This window comes from Mya arenaria, chromosome 1 (genome assembly GCF_026914265.1).
Source record: "Mya arenaria isolate MELC-2E11 chromosome 1, ASM2691426v1".
In the NCBI taxonomy this organism is placed as follows: Eukaryota; Metazoa; Mollusca; class Bivalvia; order Myida; family Myidae; genus Mya; species Mya arenaria.
This window is the reverse complement of record NC_069122.1, coordinates 14,168,930-14,190,888: the sequence shown is the minus strand read 5'-3', so window position 1 is coordinate 14,190,888 and position 21,959 is coordinate 14,168,930.

The window sequence follows — 21,959 nt, the reverse complement described above, 5'->3', positions numbered from 1 at the left end:
AGCTATGTCGCTTATCGCAATCAGATTAATACCTATAATAATGATAAAATACAATGAAATAGTGGACCATGGTGCTTTTTCCTACAATTGTATTCGTTTTCAATAGAAAATGAAAAAGGATATTGTGTCTGGCTTTATAATTGAATTCATATTTGAAGGTATAAATAATAAACAAGCACTTTCATCCGTTATTTGATTGCTTGTTGGTATTCTCTATTTTTAAAAAAAAATGTTTACACAGTTTGAAAAAGAAATGCATAAGAGTGTTTTTTTATATTCATATTAAGTTACCACAAATAAAATCCCTAAGTATACACATGACTAAAACTTGTTTTTTGGTATTGCCCTATATTGTGCCATAATGCCCACAGTACAACTAATTCGAAGAAGTGAATATATTTTTAGTAACCTTTATTTAAAATGTTTTTTTGGTCAAATTCTTGCATTAAAATATGTGACGCAATCTTTTTATACATAACGAAATAATACAGCAGAAGAGGTCATGTTTGTTCTTGTTGTTTGCATGGTTTTAATTCTTGTACAGACATTATGTGTTCTACCAATGTTAGACCTCTGATGTGACCGTAACATCTCATGACGTCATGTTTAACATTTGTGTTTTACGAGCAGTATTGTTGTAAATGGCATTCATCTCCAGTATATGCATTGTAACGCCGCATAGCAGCATCGCCGCATAAACGTGTTTTATTCGATTATGGTGTGATTTTCAACGCATAAACAGGACGACAAGGTTTATGCGGCGACGCTCAACGCATAAAGCAGAAATTACTTATATGGGGCGCAACTGTGCCTTTTTGCCACATAAAGAGGATTAACTAAACCATTTATTATAGAGGTAAAAATAAATTTCTAATAGTTCAACAAAAACGATCGTGGTGGTGGTGATGATGATGATGATGATGATGATGATGATGATGATGATGGTGGTGGTGGTGGTGGTGATGGTGGTGGTGGTGATGATGATGATGATGATGATGATGATGATGATGATGATGATGATGATGATGATGATGATGATGATGATGATGATGGTGGTGGTGGTGGTGGTGGTGGTGGTGGTTGTGATACTGTCATTTTGAAGAAAATACGGGAAAGTATGCAGGCAAATTGGTCACATTTAAGGTAATATTTTAAAGTTGAGCCAAAATTGAAAGTTGAAAATAAATTATTATTCCCCTTGGAGTGTTCACATCTAGATCATCGCTGTAGTTACTATTTGGCATCGACATTTTGCACTTTGTACGTCATTGTTTGCCAGCCGATAACCCTTTATATATAGACAGGCTGATATCTGTATTAGTTAATTCATACTTATAACTTTAACAAGGCAATTTATTAAATTTTGGAGGATTTTGTAGCCGTGTGGCCGGTTCAATACGAAATCGCAAGTAAACAAATATTTTGAATTGTACAGAACAGGAGATAATTCGACAAAAAAATGATCAGTGAGTTGTATAATTCTAATCACATGAGAAGATTGCGAAGTAATAGTTATTTCGAGGGGAGTGTTGAGGGAGTTCCTTGCAACGGACGACATATACCATTTGTCCGAAATTACGTCCACTCAGAAAGTAGAGCACGACGTTCATCGATGCTGATAAGTATAGATAAGAAGGTTACAGAATTCCCGAAGGATTTCCTGCGGGCCCTTTCATCCTGTATTTCCAACAATCATGAAAATATCCACTTGCTTGATTCAAACGAAGAAGGAAGAGGAGCTTCGCAGGATTTAAGAATTAGATTATATATAAATGTTATGTTTAAGTAACATTTACAGGAACGTGTCTATTGTATCATGTGTACCAAGTTTCATTTTGTTTCAACAATATTTTGTTCAAAAAATCATTTTCAAAATCAAGGTATGCACAGTTTGAGCACAACTAGAAGTTGAACTTTGGTAATTATTCATAAAAACGGCAGGTGACACATGCACAAATCAACATACTAGAGAAGAAAGCTTTTAAGCGTATTAAGTGTTACACTTCCATTACTCTGTCAAGCTGCTTATTAGGCTCGCTCCACAGAGCGAGCCTTTTTTAGTGATTGGTTTATGAGATCGTACTGGAGACGGAAATTATTGATTTTAGCCTTTCGATTGTAAGTGTATGCAAAGAAAAGTGTTGTTGAAAATTTAGAATTAGAGAATGATACTATTTTGACTACTGTTAGAGTGATTTCGATTTATCTTTTGTAGAAATGTTTTTCTTTTACCTATTTGGCAAAAGGTGTAAAGAAATAAGTTAGTTTATCGATTGCGATGCGTATAAACAAAGGCCCAGAGGTCAATAACTCCTTTCAATTTTTGAGCATGCGCAAAGCAATTCCCAAGAAGTCGATGTAAGTTTGCGCGCTTTTTTTGTAAACAAGAACACGCTTTGCCCCGTTTCGATGCACTTCTCAGCAGCTATTTTACATTCTGATTGAAGAAGCTAAAACAAAGACGGGTGTGTAATTAATGCTTTCTTTTACGGATTGAGTTGTTGCATTGTTTCGTCTATTTGTTATAAACTGACGGCATGTGAGTACTGAACGTTCACCAGGTCTGACAAGTGGCTTTCCTCCTGGCCCTCCATTTTATTCCCTCTACAATTGCAGCTGCTGATCTACAACCAATATCGTTCTTACCGACAACAAGCGCAATCGTCTGAATGGTATAAATAGACACTAGTTTGTCATCAAACTTTGACTTTGAAAACATTTTATTTCCGAACTAATTTAGGGCCGACAGCGACGCAAAAGTGGGTGGGGAAGGTCAAAACGTTTAAAAAATACATGTCTTATTTAGCTTTGAGGAACGATTGTTTTTTTGGGAGTGAAACATTTATTCTTGGCGACATGTTTTGGGTTAATTTCGTGGATGATATTCATTTCATTTCCGAATTAAACATCATCAAAGTTCCTGGTCAGCAAAAAAAGTTCGAAAAAAGGTTGACCAGCAGTAAGGACTCGAATAAGGCTGACCAGGTTGGTCAGCGATAAGAAATATATGTTGTTTTTAATTACACAATGTCTTTAAGTTTCACAAATGATCAAATATATCCATCAGTGCTCAAGCCAGGATTTAAAAGGGGCAGGGTGGAGTCTTGTAAAGGTAAATGAATTTGTTTTCAAAGTCTGTTTAATGCATATATCTTAGTAGATGGACCATGTATTGTAAGATATATGCAGTAAAGAGACTTTAAAAACATTTTATTTACGAATTAAACATCATCTAAGTTGTTAAACATGTGCTTGTCTATTTCTTTTGAAATTTGGTATTCCTAAATAGTAGTACATTTCTCTTCCACAGTTCCTTCCAAAAAACAACATCACTGTAGATCTGTCTGGCAAACTGTCCAGTACAGATCCAGACTTCTTATCGGATGTGAACAGCACTAAAGATTTCCAGGTGATGGCAGTCCAGTCTGTTTACTGCTACCAGTGCTGCGATAGACCAGGTACTTCATAGATAAATACAAGTTGTTCATTATAACACTCTAAGATAATCGCATGTAACATATCATAATTATTCAAGTTTATTCAAGTTAACATACGCATTTATTACACAAAGGTTAAATTCTGCATTCGTTTCTTTTTTTGCCATTGTTGCATTTTTTTCATTTTATACTGTTTATAGCAAGTAGTTCACGACAAGTCATCAATGTAAAAAATGTTGATAAATAACAACATGTAATTTCACAATGCCCTTATAAAATAAAAAAATCTACACTTCCTTTATCTCAGAAGTTTTAGTTTTTATAAATTTCAGCCTGCAGAAACGAGAAAATCGCAGATGGCAAATGTCCATCCTGCAACAAGATGCCAGACACTGAACAACATTATGGTTCTGCCATGGTCATCCTGAAGAAACTGTTCAAATTGGATGACATTACAGATTCCAATAAACTTTTACAACAATTGAAAATGCAAGTACCTATCACTGCCAGGTGTCGCTTTACCAACACAGGTGTGGAAATCCTCTCTGTAAAACGCCGAATTGATGCATAACGTTTTACAACTGCTATTTGTTTTTGTTTTTTGATATAGTGAAGAAATTTTTTGAGTTTAAAATTTGATACCCATCCTTATGTCTCATAAACTTCACTCGTAAATTTTCAAGCTATTTCAAAACTTGACTCAATTCTTTTATGAATGTCAATTTGAAATAAGAAATATCAAACATTTTCAAACCATATTCTTATTTAAAAAAAATAAAAAATAAAAATATACATATATTACATTTACTGATCATTCTCGCAGATAACATAATTTGTTATCTCCTAACTTTTGTAACATTTGCATCTGTGTGCCATCTGTACTATTTACATTTCTGCTTGCCATATTTTTAAGATATTGAACCATTATCTGTCATCAGTTGCATTGCCTTTGCATTCACATTTTTTTGTCAATCGCTGCATGTACACATTCTTAATATACAACCTAAAAAAATGGACATAATCCATGTGCACATCTGTCTTTTCTACATTCCTGTTATTGCTTAAAACGATGTCAAATACTTAACAAAGCATATAACTTATTAACAAAATTATTAACATTTCAGAACTACATCATTTGAAATTTTCTTCCATTATGAAGCAACATTAGTAATTGCACTTTTATATATAAAATATATCCTTTAACAATTGCAATTTACTCCTAACGGCTTTCGACATTGCAACTTTTGCAAACCTTAGCATTTGAACTTTCGATTTTTGCTCACAAATACTTCCCACAGGTGCAAACCACTCCTTTCGGCTATTGACATTGCAACTTTTGCACACCTAATTATTTGAACTTTTGCTTTTTGTTTACAAATACTTCCCACAGGCGCAAATTACTTCTTACGGCTATTGACATTGCAACTTTTGCAAACCTTAGTGTTTGAACTTTTGCTTTTTGATTACAAATGCTTCCCACAGGTGCAAATCACTTCTTACGTCTAATTACATTGCAACTTTTGCAAACTTTAGTATTTGAACTTTCGCTTTTTGTTTACAAATACTTCCCACGGGTACAAATTACTTCTTACGGCTATTGACATTGCAACTTTTGCACACCTTATTATTTGAACTTTTGCTTATTGTTTACAAATACTTCCCACAGGTGCAAATCACTTCTTACAGCTATTGACATTGCAACTTTTGCACACCTTATTATTTGAACTTTCGATTTTTGCTAAAAAATACTTTGGAAAAGTGCAAATTCCTCTTAATGGCTATTGACACCACCACTTTTGCACAACTTTGTATTTGAACTTTCGATTTTTCCCAACAAATACTTTGCACAAGTGCAAATCACTCATAATGGCTATTGACACAACCACTTTTGCACATCTTTTTATTTGAACTTTCGATTTTCGCTTACAAATACTTTGCACAGGTGCTATTCACTCTTTAAATAATGACTATTGACACACCAACTTTTGCACATTTTAGTATTTTTACTTTCGAACATGTTGAACAAACTTTGAACAGGTGCACCATTGACACAACAACTTTTGAACACCTCATATTTGAACTTTCTGCAGTTTGACACCAATATTTACACGATGTGCACATTAATACATAGATTGCTTTTAAATATTTTATTTTATGGACATTATAATATAATTATTATGTGTGAATTTAAACACAATCAGTAAATATGTAGCTAAATGTACAATGCAGTATCATTATAACGATCATTTTAAATGTTAATTTGATATACATGCTATTGTTGCTGATTTCGTAATATTGATAACCAGTAAAACTTAGCCATTTTGTTGTCCAGTCTCTGACAGTTAAAGGCAGCAGTTCAATTTACATGCTATTGTCAACTACTCTTCAGTATTGATCTCCCACAGTAATTTGGCCAAACTTTTGTATAATCACTGATGGTTGAAGGCCGCAGTTTGATTTACATGCTGTTGTTAACTACTTTTCAGTATTGATCTCTTCCAGTAATTTGGCCAAACTGTTGTATAATGTCTGACGGTTGAAGGCCGCATGTTTGATTTACATGCTGTTGTTAACTACTTTTCAGTATTGATCTCTTCCAGTAATTTGGCCAAACTGTTTTATAATGTCTGACGGTTGAAGGCCGCAGTTTGATTTACATGCTATTAATTCCTGTTTCTTAATATTGATCTCGAACAGTAATTGAGCTCAATTTTTGTTTAATTAGTGACAGTTTAAGGCTCACTTTTATTTACATGGAGTTGTTTGTTTATGTTTGTTTATTATGGCATTTACCTGATGTACATTATGAATCTGCTCGATTTGCCATTGTTTTGTACGGTTTACAACTTTACCATAGTTACAAGTTACTTTTGTTGTTTTTTAATACTATTTAACTCCCATATTGAAAACTTTTATCAATTTTATAGTTTTTTATGTATTCAATTTACAGTTTACTTACTTACACTGTTAGTAACTTAATAACTAATGAACCTGTTGACATTGAACAAAACACTTATACTACCTATATCCCCTGCATAATGATGTGATTACACTTTTATAGACTCAGATTATGCGTCATTGTCATGGCTATTCCATTTAAAATATTACAACTGGGGCGATTTTTTTAATTAGTTCACCCCCCCCCCCCCCCCCCTACAGAAGCAACTTTACCCTTCTAAGGTCAAATTACCGAGCAAACACATCCATTCATGTATTATTACAATAATTGTTTTTCCCCTTTGAGATTTATGTTTTACTGGAATAGCTGTTGCATGTTTCTTCGTGTCATTCGAATATGATCATTTCATACATTCATTTTCTTACATGTACATTGTAAACATTTTTTTTTGTTTTCAATAACTATTTGCCAGCGTATATATATCTGTGTATAAAGTTGACCTTTTTTTCTTTAAATGAATGCTCATTATTGTACACCAACCTTTCCGTTGAACTTTTGTTACACAGTGATAACATTCATTTGTGGACACAACTAAATTTATTCCATTTATTAGACTTTTCAATAATCCTTTCCCATTGCTTTTAAAATTCTGACATTATCATTTCCATTTGTTATTATCGAACTGCTAGAATAAAATGTAAATACCTTGCACATTTGCAACAAATGTTCATTTCATAAAACTGTTCCTACAAATTGTTCTTCTTCTTAAACATTCAAAGCATTCATTTGTATGTTAATGTTATTCATATTTAAAACATTATCAACATTTGTTTTGCATTTCTTTTTAACATTTTGAAATCATCTATTTGTATGCTATTGTTAAAATTCTTTATCTTAAACACTTATGTTCTTTAATCTCTACTTCTCAAAACCAATTCTGCCTTTGTATTGGACTCTTCTAAATACTGCTTCACTGTGTCGTGCTTTTTTGTATAAAAATATGTATATATGTTAACATCCATTTATCGCATTTCAAACTATTCATTTAAAACTTTAAGTTTGCTATTTCTAAGGTATATGTTATGAAACTGTGTATTACATGTTGCATATTTCATACTTGAAGGACACATGTGTGTTTCAATACCATATATTGTTCTGAATATCATGTCACACTCATTTCTATTCACTTCTTTTTTACTTGCATTTATATTGTTTCAATTTCAAATTTTGAATAAAAGTGCCACATTTTATTTCTCAGTTCATGTTGCCCCATTTAACATTGTTTCCTGACTAACATGACTAGAACAAATCAGTCTTATAGTCATTTATAGTGCCTATTCGTTCTAATTTCAGCACTTCCAAATACACAAAATGCAGCTTTTTTTGCTTTTTTTCAAACAATGTTCTCATTACAAAACGTTTCAATGTATACTACTCAAAATCTGTCTTAAAGTAAAATAAAGTTTGAAAGATGTCCTGCATTATTTGAATACGATTTGTGAACTCATCCATGTTTGCATTATATATATATGTAATAAAACGAACCTAGGCTGATAAAATTTCCATGGGTCAGTACTGAAACTGCCCATTTCGACCCCTCACAAAACACTATCTGTACATTGCTATGGATCGATTTGGAGCGAGCCTTTTTTGCTGTCTCCTACAGCAATTTTGTACTTGTAATAGTGCAAAGGCTGTTTAAATTTGTTGATTACTAACTGGAGTGAGGGAAGGCCGGACGTGAACAGGTAAGGTTCGTGGTAGAATCAGCTTTGCTCTGATTTATATAATGTAAATATAACCGTTTAGTCCGGATTGTAGAGTTAATTCGTTAATAAACAATTGTTCTCGAAGAGACGAAGACTTTATAGTATATTACTTGTCGAATAGATTATTTTTTGGCGTGATACAATGGACGGGTGAAGAAAAAGTGGTATGTATAATTCCCGATTCCTTCACAATAGTTTTTTGGAGAAAATATGTTAATTCCGAATAACTCCGATAATATTAATATTAATTCCGTTAATTCCGATATATATACGTATAGAAAAGGTCGCCAAATAATTAACAGACATGTAAAGAGAAATAACTATTTCATTTTTGTTGAGTTACCCTTTTTCGCACGATAAGCGCACAAACTATTTGTAATTGGTTACATTGGTGTCGTAAACTAGTTCTTACAAACATTGTTTTAACTCAACGTTTATTAAAACGTAAATAAACAAGTTCGCCCTAGATGACGGTTAATGTTTTAGATGTGTTCATATTCGGGTGAACCTTTAAGAATTATGCTGCCATTTAAAAGACTAGAGTTCACTGTAGCTTTCAAACAATAGTTTCCCTTTTCTACGAATGCCTTCAGACAACTTCTTTCAAATGTAATTCAAATTGTTGTGATAGTAGTATATGTAAATTAAATAAATATTTTAAAATGTACCCTGCAACGTGATAGTACAACAATTGAAACTAGTCAGAGATTATCCAAATGAAAATTTCCCTTGCTGCTGTCACTAATAGCAACATTTGTGTTGAATACTTTACAGAATTTTCTAAAATGTATTGAAATGTGAAGAACAACATATGCAGACAATTTGCCTCATCACCTTTAGGGCTTTGTTCAATTTCTTAAAATTGGTGTTAGAAGTAATCAATAATTACTTCGTCAAATAGGATCATTTCATTCTTTCACTTGCAACGTTTTGCATTGGTCAATACGAGGTGCTTCCTGTCCAAACACCGTTTTATTTTTAAATATGTTTAAGGTCATGTACCATAAAACAGGATTAGATTTTTGTTTTATATTCTCAAGAGTGTAAGATAATATTGTTTACTTGTGAAAGTCCTTTAAAATATGATACAGTTTTAATATCACATGATCAAAGTACAATATAATTCATTATTATAAAAAATGAGATACCATTAGTTATTAGAGATAAAAGCTAACTATTTTGCGTAAATGACCATCTAATTATGACATAAACAAAAATCGGGTTGATCAAAGATAGCTCTCGTTTTATAATTATTGAATTACAAAACACTACACCATATTAATTACATTATATGATTATCTTCTGCTTTGGTACGTACGTAAATCATATTTAAGCTAATGTTCAGTTCTGCACATGACCATAAATTTTTAACATTTTCACAAAAGAGAGTTCTAGTAATATGTGTTTATATCATTGAAAGGAACAAAACACTTGTGGGTAATTACCTTAATTCATTGTATTTTACTTAAGGTAAATATAAAGAATATTTGCTTAAATGGGCCATAGCCTTTTGGATTCAATAGAAACTTATAACATATTATAATTATATACCAAATTTATTAATTTATTATATAATAATTATTAATTAATTAATATAACAATATTAATATCAATATATTAATTTATAATTTATAATTTCCATGGTATATTATATTAATTATAATATATATATATTTAAACCCCCAGTAAATTTACATTTTACTGACCGTTCCAAGGCGGTACCTAACAATTCTTGATAAACATACCAATTATATATATATAGTATTTATGCACTGTGCTGTTTGTAGAGTTGTGTGCTGTTCTATGTTTCTTGTTTGTGAATTTGTGTTCTATATCTTTGGCGTTGCCCATTGCCACTAAACCGGGTTTATGTTTAAACTTTTTGCTACTGAGCATGTTTCTGTAGCTTTTTGCATATATATTTATATACGCACATAGGAATCACTAAGAACAAAATTACATTGTTAGAAGAATGTTGTGTGGTTAATTCAAGGGCATACACAGAAATAGTTCATTATTTATATTGACCCTTGTAAATCCAAGGGCATAGACATGAATTATTGATTATTTATATAGACTCTTGTTAATAAAAGGGCATACACCGGACATGTTTTCTGTTTATACAAACTTTTGTAAATTCAATGGCATAAACAGGAATATATTTTCATAACAAATCTCATTTCTGTAAAGTTGTCTGCTCTAGAGTTCCTAAATTTCCAACTTAGTTTAACTTATACATTCGTTCAATGTTGAAATTCAAGCACTGAAAACGTCAAAGCTAAATAATGATCATTAAATTGCACTGATGTCATTTGACATCTTTTGATTGGCTCGTGTTACACTACCTCAATTATTTTTAAAACTACCTTTGCTATGCTAAATCAAAGCACCCGAGTACGATTTTGCACATTAAGAGATACGCTTCCGGCAACTTATCTAATTGAAATTACTATAGTATATGCGGATTCCGTTATTACATTCATGGTAATTAGGCACCCCACGCTAGGCACGCAGTACAATCTATAATGGATGTAAGACATTCATGTAAAACAAGCCACCATTTTAAAACACATCACTTAATGTTTACTTTGATATCATTTAATAGCAAAACCATCATGTTGACAGTCCATTGCAATAAGAATAATATCGATCGAACGTTGTAAGTTAGTGAGATTGTATCACGCTTACTTCGTTTATCCTTTTTTCATTCAAAAATGAATTATTTTCTTAAATGTTCTAAAGGACTAAAAGTTCATAACAATTCCAGAAAACTGGTATATTGTGATAACATTTATTTTGTTTGTACAACGTTTGTCTTTAAATACGATTGCAGATTGTTCTCAAATGGACGCCTCTCAAAGCAGCGGTTCTAAGACAGCTTGGTACGTGTGGATCGTTGGTGCTCCGATCTTGTTTACCATCGGGACTTTTGGCAACCTCTTGACAATAGTTGTACTCCAGAAATCTCGCACGCAACGAACGTCGACGTCATTATACTTATCGATACTTGCCGGCGCCGACCTTGGACTTATAGTGTTTGCATTGCCGCGTTGGTGGTTAATCAAGGCGTTTGGCTTCGAGATCAGATCGCTTAGTCCTATCGTATGCAAACTTCACTTCTACCTTATATACGTTTGCACCAACCTGTCGACCACTAGTCTGGTTGTTGTGACGTTAGAAAGATTAATATGCACGCTTAAACCACATTCTTTCAAATCAATATGCACGTTTAAATCGTCGATAATGATTTCATTGGCTTATACCGCATGTGTTGTGGTTTGGTTGTCTCATGTCCTGTACGGGTTTGACTTACACGACATACTTGTACCAAACCTAAGTTCAAATTCCACAGCTTGCCCGTTCAACAACGTTTCATTAAATGAGCAAATTTTGAACTTTACCAATACATGGTCCGCTAGCAGTAATTCCAATGTTCATTCTGATGTGCATACGTGTTATTCGAAAGTTCAAATATGCTCCTTTCTTGCTCACAAAAGATACTCAGAGTTCTATGTTATTGTGTTTCAGTACATAAACATGCTGACCTATAATGCTATACCTATGGTAACCTTTTTTATCAGTGGTGTTATTATCATACATCAATTATCAAAGCGCCGTCGACAGAGACAGCGCAATTTTAGAAAAAACCTACCTAACGGCAATGGAAACAATCAGACAAAGTCCGACAAGTTTGCAACGCAAATAACAATTATGCTTCTTCTAATCATCGCAGTGTTCTTTTTATGCACTACACCAGCCGTGATTTATCTACTTGGGAGAACGTATTGGGTCCATGGAAACATGACAGAGCTACAGGAAATACTTTGGGCGGTTGTGAACATTTTGTTATACACAAACCACTGCGTTAACTTCATTCTCTACTTTCTGAGTGGACAGCGTTTTCGCCAACAGGTCTTTGACTTATTGTGTAAAAACCGACGGCGCTTAAAGTCGAGTACTGTGAGTCTGGTTCCTTCCATTAGTGAAAAATTAAATTGACTGGACCCACAAAACAATGCAAACGGCTGATATAACATATAAAGCCGAAATACTCAAGGAAGATCTGAAAGTCGTGGCAACGATTGTGTTGCGCTTTACATTATCTTTATAGCACATGAATACCAAGATGTTTACTGATATGTTCTCTTGAAGATCCTACAAATTAATGTTATTTTATTTTTCAATGCCCTGTATACATATATTGAAACTGCATGTTTTCTATGGTATGATTCGTTCTCTCGACTTCATAATAATGATAAATAGTGCGCACTATGGCACGATTAGTTCTCTCAGTCATATGATTTACATTGTGTACTATGGCCCGATTAATTCTCTCATTGCCATATGATCATTGTATTATGTGGCGCAATTAATTAAATCATTGTGATATGATTTAGATTGTGTTCTGTCGCACGATTATTTCTCTCATTGCCATATGATGTACATTGCGTACTATGGCACGATTATTTCTCTCATTGCCATAAGATTTACATTGCGTACTATGGCACGATTATTTCTCTCATTGCCATATGATTTACATTGCGTACTATGGCACGATTAGTTCTTTCATTTCCATATGATTTACATTGCGTACTATGGCACGATTAGTTCTCTCATATATGATATACATTGTGTTCTATGGCATGATTAGTTCTCTCATTGTCATATGATATACATTGTATCTATGGAACGATTAGTTCTCTCATTGTCATATGATTTACATTGTGTTCTATGGCACGATTAGTTCTCTCATTGTCATATGATTTACATTGTGTTCTATGACACGATTAGTTCTCTCATTGTCATATGATTTACAATGTGTACTATGGCACGATTAGTTCTCTCATTTCCATATGATTTACATTGCGTACTATGGCACGATTTGTTCTCTTATTGTCATATGATATACATTGTGTTCTATGGCACGATTAGTTCTCTCATTGTCATATGATTTACATTGTGTTCTATGGAACGATTAGTTCTCTCATTGTCATATGATTTACAATGTGTACTATGGCACGATTAGTTCTCTCATTTCCATATGATTTACATTGCGTACTATGGCACGATTAGTTCTCTCATATATGATATACATTGTGTTCTATGACACGATTAGTTCTCTCATTGTCATATGATTTACAATGTGTACTATGGCACGATTAGTTCTCTCATTTCCATATGATTTACATTGCGTACTATGGCACGATTTGTTCTCTCATATATGATATACATTGTGTACTCTGGCACGATTAGTTCTCTCATTGTCATATGATATACATTGTGTTCTATGGAACGATTAGTTCTCTCATTGTCATATGATTTACATTGTGTTCTATGGAACGATTAGTTCTCTCATTGTCATATGATATACATTGTGATCTATGGAACGATTAGTTCTCTCATTGCCATATGATTTACATTGCGTACTATGGCATGATTAGTTCTCTCATTTCCATATGATTTACATTGCGTACTATGGCACGATTAGTTCTCTCATATATGATATACATTGTGTTCTATGGCACGATTAGTTCTCTCATTGTCATATGATTTACAATGTGTACTATGGCATGATCAGTTCTCTCATTTATGATATACAGTGTGTACTATGGCACGATTAGTTCTCTCATTGTCATATGATTTACATTGTGTTCTATGGCACGATTAGTTCTCTCATTGCCATATGATTTACATTGCGTACTATGGCACGATTATTTCTCTCATTGCCATATGATTTACATTGCGTACTATGGCACGATTATTTCTCTCATTGCCATATAATTTACATTGCGTACTATGGCACGATTAGTTCCCTCATTTCCATATGATTTACATTGCGTACTATGGCACGATTAGTTCTCTCATATATGATATACATTGTGTTCTATGGCACGATTAGTTCTCTCATTGTCGTATGATTTACATTGTGTACTATGGCACGATTAGTTCTCTCATTATCATATGATTAACATTGAGTTCTATGGCACGATTATTTCTCTCATTGTCATAGGATTTACATTGAGTTCTGTGGCACGATTAGTTCTCTCATTGTCATATGATTTACATTGTGTACTATGACACGATTAGTTCCCTCATTGTCATATGATTTATATTGTGTACTATGGCACGATTAGTTCTCTCATTGTCATATGATTTACATTGTGTTCTATGACACGATTAGTTCTCTCATTGTCATATGATTTACATTGTGTTCTATGGAACGATTAGTTCTCTCATTGTCATATGATTTACATTGTGTACTATAACTCGATTAGTTCTCTCATTGTCATATGATTTACATTGTGTACTATAACTCGATTAGTTCTCTCATTGTCATATGATTTACATTGTGTACTATGGCACGATTAGTTCTCTCATTGTCGTATGATTTACATTGTGTTCTATGGCACGATTAGTTCTTTCATTGTCGTATGATATACATTGTGTTCTATGGCACGATTAGTTCTCTCATTGTCATATGATTTACATTGTGTACTATGACACGATTAGTTCCCTCATTGCCATATGATTTACATTGTGTACTATGGCACGATTAGTTCTCTCATTGTCAGATGATGTACATTGTGTTCTATGACACGATTAGTTCTCTCATTGTCATATGATTTACATTGTGTTCTATGGCACGATTAGTTCCCTCATTGCCATATGATTTACATTGTGTACTTTGGCACGATTATTTCCTTCATTGTCATATGATTTACATTGTGTGCTATGGCACGATTAGTTCTCTCATTGTCATATGATTTACATTGTGTTCAGTGGCATGATTAGTTCTCTCATTGTCGTATGTTATATCAGGGGCGTAGCTTCCTATAGGCCGTGTAGGCCGCGGCCTACACAATTTTCAGAAAAAAATGCCAAATCTGCAGTAAAAACTTAATTAATACATCGGAAACCAGGTATTTCAAATCTATCATTTTCCTTTTCACAAAAATACACATTCATACGTATATAATTTGTCGAAATTTGCATACCAGTAGTCTGCGCTTTGACGCTGTTCATTACATAAAACATTTATTTAAGGTAAAATATATTGATATCGTTACTCTCATAAATGTTTTAACAACAAAGAAATATACGCTAAAACGCACCCACGACCACCTAGCTAAAACTAAATCCCGGGGATGCATGCCCTCGTGACCCCGCCCCCTCCTCAGAAAGTGGCCTACACATATAGTTTCGTCAAGCTACGCCCCTGTATATATTATGTTCTTCGGAATGGTTAATTCCCTCGTTGTCGTATGATATTGTGTTCTGTTGCACGATTATTATCTTAGCTGTCACATGGTATATATTGTTTTATGGCATGATTAATTCGCTCGTTTTCCCACAAATAATATACGCTTACATTAATCAAGTTTGTTCCAGATCAGCTTTAATATGCTACGTATCAAATAATTTTAATTGATTTGCTGCGAATATGTTAATTTGGCATACAGAGTACCACTTTCGTACGTATCGGTAACTCTTTAAAGGGACTGTACACCAGATTGGCACCAAAAAAGTTTTTACTGTAACGAATCTCAGAACAATTATTTAATAGAGTTTGTTTCGCTTTGATATCATATTTGTAAGAAAGGTACTAAAATGTAAAACAAAAATGTGTCGGAGACCGGGTTCGAACCCGTGTCGCCAAAATTGCAGTCCAGCGTCGTATCTACTTAGCTACGAAGGCTTACTCAAATCGGGTGACATAATTAAGCTATAAACCTAACTCGGTAACACACGTGATAACATCGACCAGCCAATCACGCATAAGGAATGAATTCCTAGGTAGACATACCCAGTAATCTCTTTTAATGGAAAAATACGGAATGACTGCTAAACTTAAATAAATTGTAAACTATGTGGTACTTCAGTTAGTAAGTTTCAATGCATTGCACACATATTGCAAATTGATCATCTGGTGCACAGTTGCTTTAAAACACAATAGTTCCAAGTGCACATGTGTCAGCTTTGTTCTTTTCTTGAAGAGCGAGGGGATGTCAAAAGATTTAAAAGACAGGTATGATAGGTCATGACAGTCTACATGTCAAGTATGTGCACAAGTATACTTTAATTTACATAATGTTAAATAACAAAATATAGGAAATTTCAGATTTGTAAATATTGTTGTTTGCACAATTGATTACAATCGCTATTCTATGGTAAGTCGTTGTCAAATTAAATTATTTAAACTAATTTAACAGAATATAATTAATCGTTTTAACATGTTGTGGGTTTACTTACAGTTATCATAAAAGTTATTAATATCAAAAATATCAAAAAAGATGTTATTTGATTTTTTTATCTACGTACCACGAAATAGTTTCGTACTTCACCAAAAAGCAATTATACATAGTCGCTAAAACACCGCTGTTATAGTCAGTACAATTCTTTTGATATATATTGTGATTTTAGAAAAAAATGTTTTTATTACTTTTAACTGGTTGTTAAAATGCTGAGTATATGTACATTATATTTAATAAATGTTCAATACGTGTAAATCTTGGAATAAAACGCGCGTGTTGTATGTTTGACAGACCTACATTATAAGTATCTTCCATGGCCGAGAGTGTAAGATTCATTCCGACCCGAGCGTAGGGTGTTTTGCGGAAACGAGGTTTACTGAGTTTCCGCAAAACACCCTGCGCGAGGATTGGGATGAACCTATCTTACACGAGCGGCTATGGTAGATTCTTTTGCTCCCACCTCAGTTAAACAAAATTAAGTAAAAATGTATTTTTGCTGGAACTCTTTTGTGCGTAGTGAAAATATTTGCGTATGGATATGCGATAATTCGTGGTTGTCATGGATATGCGCGCAGTGATTCAGATTATGTTAATAGTCAAATCGGTCTTTAAATAGTTCTAAGGAGAGTGAAGCATTATTTCTTGAAAGGTGCTTGAAAACTGTTTACTGGTGACATTTGAAGCGAGAAATAGTTAATTAGCGTTCTACATATTGCCACACGACAAGGTTTCGATGATGCTACAGACGACAGTCTTCAACAAGGGAGGAAATTACAATGTAGTGACCTTTAAAAAGGAGTTCCATACGGGCATTTTATCTTCGCTCGTGGGCAAGATAAGAATTTCTAGCATGGTTAAATTATTGAATCTACTTATCTGAGGTTGGAGAAAATGTGTTCCACTGGCCTTAATCAGTGTGTATTTAAACAATATCGGGTGTATTGTATGCTGTTTTGGCTTGTTTTGGTAAGATCAATTGTGTCGATCAGATATACATCATACAAAAATAAAATACCTTGTGAATTTTTGCTGTCGATACATTTTAAGATTACCATACAGGGTTTGTATTTCTGATCAACGTTAAAGATGCCAATTTTATATCTGTGGAGGAAACAAATAAACTCTGACGGATTTCGTCCGCAAACAATTAAACGCTTAACCCTAACCTGTTTAATAAGCATTTCTCGACACAATTTATAAGAAAAATCCAGTCCAGACCCACTCGAGGGTAATATAATCATATAAATTGTTTATTTATTAAATTTTGATAACAGTAAAAATATTCGACATACAATAATAGGGAAATCGTCATCTATAGCGAATAATCATATTTTTCACACTTTCTGGTAATCGAACATTCGATCGAAAGAAACAAACAACAACGAATATTCGATTATCAGTTTTGCCATCTTAGTTTGCATTCCTAAAAAATAGTGATACATTATTGGACAGACTCTAATCTTCAACTGCATTCTCAATCGTAATTATTCGATCATCATCTAGACTCGTGCATTGCGTTATCAACGATCGGTTGGGTCTGGTCGATTCGGCCTTGTTATTATTTCGACCTCTGTCCTTATCGGTCTTCTTTTTATCATTAAAGTGACACTCTTATTCAAAATCAATACATACACATGTATAACAAAAATAAATTTTGACTGATAAACCTTTAACTACTTACTAAATAATGCATTTATGGAAAATATTAATTACTGATAACAAGATAGTAACCGTGTATTTAATAGCAGAGAGCTCAAAAATATTAAATGATTGGTGAATGCTAAAAGATTTACTGTGGTCTACTATAGTCTCATAAGGTAGAAATATCGTGTTTTATGCTCATTTCTTTCAAATTGAACTCGGTATTCTTCATAAGAACTATTGTTTTAGACACTTATTCATTTTTGGAATTTTAAAACAATATTATTAATTGTGGTAAATATTATCTGGGAGTAAGTGTGCATCTTTAATGTTTGGTTTGAACTGCGTGAACAAAACTTTGAACTTTCATTTCTAATCAGTTAAAATTAATTTCGGTCAAATAATGTCCTTTTTACACTAATATTTTCATGTTTTAAATCGTGTAATTTCACTTAAGTTAAAATTAGTCAATTTATTTCAAGTTTTGGCACTTAACATTTTATGTCAAATACATAAACTATCATTAACAATGTACCCGTACATTCTCACGAGCTTATTTAATAACACAAAGTGTATGACAATCGTTTCATAGAAAGTGAATATATTATATATATATATATATATAATATATTCACTTTCTATGAAACGATTGTATATATATATATATATATATATATATATCTACTTAGGGCATTAAGGTGACCGTATATTTTTTACGGCATTAAGGAGACAATTTGTATATTTTTTGTTTTATACTTTATTTTGCTTTTTTGTTGATAATTTAGTATTGAAATGATCATTTATTATGAGTACAAAATTTAGGTTTCTTAAATTAATTAACAAAAAATATACGTAATTTGCGGTCTCCTTAATAATTTGTAAGTATGTTGCAGGTTTTAAGGGGACAGGTATATATGTAGAAGGGTTTATGGAGACCAGTGTATATATAATATTATTTTTGAGGCATTAAGGGGACCATCCATATTTTATGGCATTAGGGGGACAAATTATATATATTTAACTTTTGACAGTATAGGCTCCCGTAACCTTAAGAGACAACTTGGTAATAGTATTTTTTATAATTGTGTATAATAAATCCACAAACAATGACCAGTCGAAACGGGAGGACTGCAAATTTCATAGGATATTCATCGGAAATCTTTTACAGACCATCTCATTCATTAAATGCAAGTCAGATTCAGTCACTTGATCTCTGTACCGTTTGATAAACAAAATATATAATGACCAGGGGCGGATCCAGGAATTCTCGTTAGAAGGGGGCGTTACTTAGGGGCGTTTGCAGGAGGATTGAGGGTTACTCAATCAAGTAATTTTTAACAATTTGTAGTCGGAAATGATGCATTATGTGTATATTTTATTATTTTCTTCTCACATATTGACACAAAAAGTAAACTTGGATGATTTTAGAGGGAGCGCACGCCAACTGCACCCCTTCTCAATCCGCTAGTGAATGGTGACTTAATATTTGATATATTATGGTTAAATAGAACTTTCAGTTGAATTATATAGAAACTGTAAATGCTAAATACAAGTTCTGTGCTTGTAAAAACAATAAAAGTTTCGTCTGCACACGAATGTGTCTGTTAACGCTTGAACAGTTATATAGCTCATGATTAAAGAACATTGTTCATTGGGTTCATTGTGACCCATGGAAGATTTTTTTATTAAATTCCAACTTCCCCTTAAATTTTACTTGCCTAAAAGTTTAACCTAAGTCAATCAGGGGCCATAACTTGTATTAAGGATATGGAGTTATGTAACCTCATTGGCTTATGGTCCTGAACAATTGTGTGAAGTATTAAGTCAATTTAATGAAGGGTATAGAACGCCTTAACCAATAGGCTACGGAGACGGTTTTAATGCATGTACTCAATTGCAGATTCAGGGGGCGGGTTGGGGGTGGGGGGAATCGGTCCCAGCGCGCGCGCCGTCCCCCACCCCTTTGAATCGTCCGTTTATAATATGTTCTCAGTCAATATCGGGAAAAATACAATATTAAGATAAAAATGCACTATTTCGGACTATAAATTGGGGAAGTCTAACCCCCACCCCGGTCCAACATTTCAAGCCATTCACTTTCTGTTCTGAGGGAGGGACGGATGTGGAAAGATTAAGCCCATGAGTTTCACGTACCCCTTCTTAAGTCAATTCCAGAATCTGCCACTGATATCTGTAATCAGATTTGTTGTTTCATAATGTTATTGTTCCTTTAAACAGTTTAAACCTTTTGTGTCATCAACATAAACAGACGCATGTTCAGTAAAAAAATACTCTGTATACAACGTTCTCGTACTCCAGAGCGATGATGCTATGCATTATATTTATCACCATCTGACTGACTGAGTAACAGTCAAAACTTTTCCGTTAAAGAGACTCTCTCATGTTTTGGCACCAAACATATTTTTTCTCGTAATGCATCTGAAAACACTTATATGTATATTTATTTTACTCCTTGGTACTGAAATGGCAGAAATAATAGTAACCAGGTTGATTTTCTTACTTCAATTGCATTTTTAAAAAACGATTGAAGTATTAAAAATTAATCTTGTTCAAGTTGGGAGCAAGCACATATGGGTGCAGATAACACATAGAATAAAAAACGGATCGCTTATCCACTCGCCCACAGGGACTCATACTAAGGTGTTGAATATTTTAACCTTAATGGAAGTTATTGGTTTATCACGTGATTATGTCAATCAACTGATTGTGCAACAGCCTTTTGTTGAATCGGGTTAGTAACGCATTTCCAAATATTGGACTTCAAAGACTATATGTTAGCACATATCAACATTTATTGAAGGGTTTCAGCCATCAATAGCTTAGCTTTAACACTTCGTTTGATACGCCATACTTTATTTCGTAATAACAATCTATAAAATCCAAGTAAAAGATGCATTTTTAAAACCCTTAACGCTTCATAATCATATCCTCTTTAGCGGCTGAGGAAGCCGGTCCAAACCATTCACATACTTTCCGAGTTTCTTAATACGAGGGTATAGCCAGAAGTTCGTGGAATTCCTTAATACAATCAACACATTTTAATATTTTTCAACGCTCGCTATAAAATCTATTTCAGCTGTAAATGACATAGAAAACTTCAAACTGATACATAAAATATAAAGGAAACTACAGCTTTTTCATTAACATGAGATCAGTATAGCACGCGCAGTTCAAACGTCAGAATCTGACGTCAACGTCATAACTTATCAAAGTAAGAGCCGTTCGCCGCAATACAACGTCGAAGTCTCGCTACCCACTGCCGCTAAATGTCACTGAACCACTCTGACTTGTAAAAATACAGGCGTGTCTGAGCTTCACTCTGTAGTGCCTGAAAGTCATTGAAGCGTTTACCTTTAGTTCACATTTAAGTTTCGGAAATAAGGCAAAATCGCATGGTGGTAGGTCTGGCGAATAAAGGGGGTGGGGAAGGATCTCCGCTTCAAGCTGGATTGTCGCGGTAGTCGGTGCCTCCTCCGATCTATGTGCTGATGCATTTTCCTGGTGAAGAATCCACCCATCATGCAACGCCAGTGGTCTCTTAAATGCCATCGCCCTCTACAAGTCACGCCTCAAAACCTTAAATGGAGAACATAACTGAGGCTTATAACATTTGTCGCGTTTTGCGTACTTCATCAAATATAATTAAAACTAACACTTATTCAATCCCATATTTTAATCATAAACTTTTTAAAACATTGTTTTATGCAGATTTTATCAAGTCCTAAATATTGATAAAAATGAATTTTGTTATATATCACTTTACCTTTTAGTAGGAAGCACCCGTCACAGATTGGCTCTGCGGAACTGCATGGAGTAGGATAACACCGTGCACATCAAAAAAGAAAATGAACATATACTTTCCTATCGAGCAGGATGGTCGTGCCTTCTTCGGAGGCGGGGAACTGGTAGTCTTCCATTGACTGCTTTGCTGTTTTGTCTC